This window comes from Callorhinchus milii, unplaced genomic scaffold (genome assembly GCF_018977255.1).
Source record: "Callorhinchus milii isolate IMCB2004 unplaced genomic scaffold, IMCB_Cmil_1.0 Scaffold86, whole genome shotgun sequence".
Lineage (NCBI taxonomy): Eukaryota > Metazoa > Chordata > Chondrichthyes > Chimaeriformes > Callorhinchidae > Callorhinchus > Callorhinchus milii.
Window position 1 is genome coordinate 64,376 of NW_024704827.1, and position 6,496 is coordinate 70,871.

At 45.6% G+C, this 6,496-nt stretch overlaps 2 non-coding genes across 2 annotated transcripts; both read right to left on the minus strand.

Moving 5' to 3' along the window:
* Nucleotides 1-622: 622 nt before the first annotated feature.
* Nucleotides 623-693, minus strand: trnag-ccc. The gene has a single exon. It is a non-coding gene; the product is annotated as a tRNA-Gly (tRNA).
* Nucleotides 694-4,504: 3,811 nt separating this feature from the next.
* trnai-aau lies at nt 4,505-4,578 on the minus strand. Its single transcript has one exon. It is a non-coding gene; the product is annotated as a tRNA-Ile (tRNA).
* Nucleotides 4,579-6,496: the final 1,918 nt, after the last annotated feature.

A 6,496-nucleotide genomic window follows, 5' to 3' on the forward strand; every position in this document is an offset into this window, starting at 1 on the left:
CTTTGTTCGAATATCGCCTTAATAATGCTTGAAATAATTGATGAGTGAGCTAAGTTTGGTACACGCTGTGTCTACAGCGGGAGAGAGATTGTCTGAGTATGGACTCGGTTCTCCATCATGGAAGGAAAAGTTAAACTATATGTAGTGAGAAATGTTGGTTCAGATTGGTTTGCAGACAAAGTCGCATGCGTGATGTTGTGGCCGAGTGGCCTAATTCGCTGGATTTAGACTCCAGTTACATTGTGGAAGTGATTTCGAAACCCACCGCTACCGAACACTTATGACGTTGTTCACCTTCTACAACGTCACGTCAGATGTGTTTTGCGAACAGGAACAGCCGTTTGCAGGTGACTTCAGCTTCCAATCATTAATCAGCAGCCAGCGTTTTTGTCGATGAGGCAATCCCCTGAGAATGTGATACTTTCGTTGGCCGATTGATCACTCTCAGTCCAGACTAAGTTAGCTTCACACTTTCAGCTTCACAGTTGTGATGTGGCTGGATCAGTGAGCTGACACCCAACCGGTTTCCTCCTGTAGTTCTGACTCAACATCCCCTTTATAAGGCCTGGGCATTGTTAATTTGCTCGTGTATCATATGCTGTTTTCGTCAAACAAAAAAAAATGCATCGGCCGGGAATCGAACCCGGGTCTCCCACGTGGGAGGTGAGAATTCTACCATTGAACCACGAATGCGTGTGTAGGAAAGCATATTTTGCTCAGGATGTAAATGTCACCCAGTATATGATATAAACAGGGAGCTATTTTGGATGAATGTTGCAGAGTCAACCAATCAACACGGCCAACTTGCCTCTCTCATCCTCTCTCCACCATTATCTCTCTCCCTGTTCGTCACACAAGGAAGGCCTAGATGAGCGACTTGAAGATGGGTAGGAATGGCAAGGTGGAGGGATTGTGACAGAGAGTTCCAGAATTTCCCTTCTTACCTTTGGTGGCTGATCTTTCAAATTTTCTGACCCCAAAATCTGGATCTGCATTCCACAGACCCTTTACCTCGCTTCCTCCTTTGCCTCATTCAAGGCCGATCCTTGATTTAGACGGGAAGTTTCAAACATGGTCTCTCTGAGCCAAGCCCAACCGATGGCCAGTCACTACATGACTGTGCTGCCTTTTTTATGTGGAGATTTGCTGTATATTCACCAAAACTGCACAGTCACTACACTAAACACAAATGTGCAGAGCTTTGAGACGTTACAGGTTCTGTATCAATTACATGGATTGTTGTATTCTTCCCGTTTCTAAGCACAGAAATATCAAGGAACGTGAACAACGTAATATGATGAGAGGATTGTAGCTCCTGTGAGGGTGATCATTGCAAACGGCTTCCTCATCGTCTCCTGGGATCACAGTCACTATCAGCTGATTTCACAAGAAGAGACTAAAGGAGACGTTGTAACATACAAGTCACTGGGAGCTGCTGCACACTCACACTGAAACTGAAACCAATTACGATCAGAAAATGCTGAAGGTGAAAATGGCTTCAAGACTCCAGGCTGAGAGCTGTATTTAGGAGATAATTTGTCCGATCTGTATGGATTTCTTCACTGATGCGGTCAGCCTTCAGTGCGGCTACAACTTCTGTCACTCCTGTATTGCCCGGTGCTGGGAAAATCAGGAAACAAACTCCTGTGCTGTTTGTCTTTAGATTTTTCGAGGAAGGAAGCTTTGGGTAATCGGACCTTGGCAAGTCTAGCAGAGAAAGCACGAGAAATCAGCCTGGTCATGGCAGATATGGGAGTTAATTTTCACTGTGGAAAACACCGGGAGGAACTCTGTGTGTGTTTTTTGGGGTGATTATTTATGTGTGTTTCTTTGTGTCCGTCTATATGTGTCTGTGTGTGTGTGTTAATGTGCGTGTGTGTCTGCGTGTGTTTGTATCTGTATGTTTGGGCGTGTCTCTAGATTTAGGTGCGTGTCTTTGTGCGTGTGAGTCCATGTGTGTCTTTCTGCGTTTGTCTGCGTATGGTTGTGTGTCTGCGTTACTGTGTCTGTTTGTGTCTGTGTGTATGTATATCTGTGTGTGTGTGGTCTCTGTGTGTGATTCTGTGGTTATCTATGTGTGTCTGTGCGGATGCGTCTATGTTTGTGTGTGTCTGTGTGTGTTTGTATCTGTGTTTGTATCTGTATTAGAACGTGTATGTATGTGTGTCTTTTATATGTGTGTGCATCTCCCACCGGTCTTCCCGCCTTCTTTCCCGCCGGGACCCAAACTGTTGCCGCCTGGGATCCCTCCACCAGGCCCATCGTGGTAACCGGCGTTGGTTGTCAGAGATCAGCCACCAGAACCGTTCAGTCGCTCCGTCCCTCCGCAGCTATAGCCTCCGAAAGGCCAAAACCCCATCTCCCTAGCTCAGCCATGCCCTCCCCAACACAAACTGTTCCTCAAACACGACGGTCATTTCTCCCCCACGAACCCAAATACTCTCCATACCACTCTCTACTCCGTCCTCTCCCACCACCACCCACAAATCCCTCCGCATTCCTCCACAAAATGTTCGCTCCCTCCATGATAAAGCCTCACTAACCGCGACCCCATCCTGGATGAGAACCTGGATATCGCTCGGCTGAGGGAAACCTTTCTTTCCCCCATTGTCTCCATCCGCATTAGTGTAACGTTCCCCTCCAGGCTACATCTTCCATTACAAACCCCGCCCTAAGCAACTACGCGATGGTTGACCCTCATTACTCGAGCTTCCCTCCGTCTATTCCATTATTCCAATGACTCCTTCTATTCAATTGAGCAACTCACCCTGGACCATTCCTCCTTCCTCTCACTCAAAGTTCTCCATGGCTTACCGCCCCCATCTCAAACCCGTCTCCTTACTCTCCGGTATCTCCTATATTTCTTCTCCCATCCTTCTGCTCTGACCGCCTACTCATAATGGGCAACTTCAAACTACACCAAGAAAATCACCTTGCACCACATCCTCAGATTTCACTGAAATCCTCTCCTCCCTAAACTACATCCTCCAATCAACTCGCCGACCCACAAGCGGGTCCATTCCCTTGACCCTTTCATCACACATGGAGTCGATATTTCCATCATAGACAAGGCCATCTCCGACCACTTCCTCACCTCCTTCAGCTCTTGCATCCCTCTCCCATCCATATTGGAATCATCCCTACATTTCTGCCCAGGGAAGAAACTTTCCCCGAGACCCTCAAGATCGCCGCCTCCTGCTCAGACCTGCTTTTGCTCAAGCCCACCAAACACCGCGAACCTGAAGCAGCCATGAAGCTGCTCAATGATCCACTCTCACAGACAACGCTCGTGAAGGTCACAAGCGATATCCTCTCTATCTATGACCATGGCTCCCTCTGCCTCCTCGCCCTCATGGACCACTCTGCCGCGTTCGAAACAGTGGATAACCGCATCCTCCACCACCGCCTGTCCGCCATCATCCACCTCAGTGGGACCGCAATTGCTTTGTTCGATTCATAGCGCCAGGACTATATTTCTGCAAATGGCTTTTCTTCGCGCTTCCACCCGGTCAACTGTGCGGTACGCGAAGCATCCATCCGTTGGGGATAGTTCTCCTCATCTATCTGCTGCCTCTCGGTGATGTTATCCGCAGACACGGGGTTAACTTCCTCATGTATGAAACTCAACTCTACGTTTCCACCTCCAGCTGCGAACCCCAGTCCCCTGATGTTCTGTCAGCTTGTCTGTCGGACATCGAAAGCTTGACGAGCGCAAATTTCTTGCAGTTAACGTCAACAAGATGGAAGCCATACTTTATGGCTCCCGCCGACATTTGCGCATCCTTGATCATCTCTCGGCTGGACTACGCTAACGCCCTCCTCGCCGGTCTCCCTCCTCCACTATCCACAAACTCCAGCTTATTCAAAATTCTGCTGCCCCGTATTCCCGCCTGCACAAAACATTGTACCTGTCACACTACACCGGCTTCCTGTCACAGAGCGGATCGACTTCAAGATAGTCACTCTAATGGTTAATTCTCTCCATTACTTGCCACACTCTGTCTCCATAACCTTTAATCACATGTGTACGGGGTGGAATTAAAGTAAATGCCTCCATGTGAATCCTCGTTAGTATAGTGGTTAGTATCCCCGCCTGTCACGCGGGAGACCGGGTTCAATTCCCCGACGGGGAGATTATTTTAGTGTTTGTGACCAAATTAATCTTCGGTAGAGAAGATTAGTAAATAAGTATACGGTTCGTAGTCGATTGATGAATCGCTTTTCTGGGGTAATAATCCCTTCAATGATAACAATAATAAAAGCAATAATAGTAGTGAATTGGTTCCGTTGATCCACAACTCCTTGTAGGCTGCTACTGCTACTACCTGCTGCTTTTCGGCCAAAAAACAACCAGTAAATTCACTTTACTCTATATTCTGTGAAGCGCCTTGAGACCTCTTGAAGACGTGATAAGGTGCTGTAACAAATGCCAGATTAAATATTATTATTATTGATGGCAGCAGCACTGCAGCTAATGTAACATAATGGGCTTCAATTAAAATTATGGCCCGTACGGGGATTGAACCCGCGACCTTGGCGTTATTAGCACCACGCTCTAACCAAGTGAGCTAACCGGCCTGACTTGCTGAGTGAGTCACAGGAAGCACTGTTTACTGATTTACGATATGCAAACTTGGAACTGACATATTGTGGTGCTTTTTCTGCACAACAGACAGAAAGGTTGTTACATTAATTAATCAATCTGCTGCTTGCAACACAACTTTGAGGCAGAGGCATAAACTCCCGGATACCCACTTGCTCAGGAGAAACTATATACGCAGCAGTTCAGTTGAAGTGTGGTAGCATATCAAATTTCAACTAAATTAATTTGTTTTGAAACCAGTTCCGGATATCATATCAGCTTATTGTCATGATTTGTGTCTTTAATAAAGGAAACGATTATCGTCAGCTTTGATTTGAATAACACGGATCATTTGCCCACAAAATATGCAGTCAACTTACGTTAAACTATATTGTGTGAAGAGTTTTGAGACACCTCGAAGACACTATATGGGGCTATACCCAATGCAATTATTATTATTATTATTATTATTGGTGCTGTGAAGCGCAGCCACGATTGCAGGACATATCTGCATTTTTTTTGTATACAAGCAAATGTCGGTTCTTCTCGAAAAAACAAAATGAAATGCTTCCCTGACCGGGAATCGAACCCGGACCGCGGCGGTGAGAGCGCCAAATCCTGACCACGAGCTAAGTTTCGTTGCTTCTCATCATCATCAACAACAACAACAACAATAAAGTTACATTTATCGAGCGCCTTTCAAGTCGGGAGTACGTCCCAAAGCTCATTTTCTCATAAGAAAATGAGAATCATTGGGGATCACTGAAACGTTTTTTTTAAATCATTCACAGTGACGAGAAGAAGAGAAATATGAAATTATTAAGACGAGGAAAGAAAAAGGAGGGTTCTTCTTGTTCCCTGGATCCAAGATCGACCAAACAAAATTAATCAATCAATTCATGGATGTTGGAGCCAATAGTTTTCTTAAGATACACTTCGTCAGAATACTGCACAATGACGATAATAATAATCTTTGCATTTGAGTTAGTCGCACATTAGGTTTCGAGACGTTTCGCAGTATATAGCGGATTATCATCATCGTTTAGTTCAGATCTGTAATAAGTTGAAATGCCTATTTTATGTTATGAGCAAAATACGGAAACCAATTGCACACAACTGTATCCCACAATGATTATTACTTTTATTTGGAAGAAAATATTGCGCCTGGAAAAGTTATCCACCAATGACCAAACAAACAACCATGTTCCTACTTACGTAAAAATGTGTGTCCAGAACGAAACTTGCCCAATATCTCTTTCTGCTGGGATCGAATCCAGTTCTCTCGCTAGCGAGACGAGAAAGTGCTGCAGAGCTCCACGGTAATAACAACAACATTAGTATAGCTTCGTTTGGGATAGGAGGACGGTCAGTTGCTACCGAGCTGGCAGTTGGGTTTACATTAAATCACTTGACCAATTTTGCACAACACACATGGCGGGTGGGGGGGGGGGGGTGGTTGTTCTGGGGGTCGGTTGCGGGAGTGGTGTGGGCGGTGGGGTTGTGGAGTGCGGTAAGAGAGAGGGAGAGCGCGAAACGAACAACACACTGTGTATTGGTTGCTTTGCAGCTGCATTAACTGTACACAATCCTGTGTTCACGGATGTGCGAGACAAATTTTCTTCCTCACATCCATCTTCTTATAGGTACATTTTCTTCCCGTAGGATCACAAAAACAAGGACAATGGAAATGTTTTTCTTGTCAACGCAACGCCAGCACTGAGCAGTTTATTTGCAGTTGGTTTGATCTATTCTCCTCCCATCGCGCTCTGTGGTGGACAAAACCCTTCGAGCGCTGAATCACATTACTCTGAGGCTGAGAGAACAAAATGTCAACGCACATTACAGCAATGTCTTGAATATCTGGACTGGTTATTTTTATTGTTGTAGCAATAGACTCCATTTTACTACAATAAT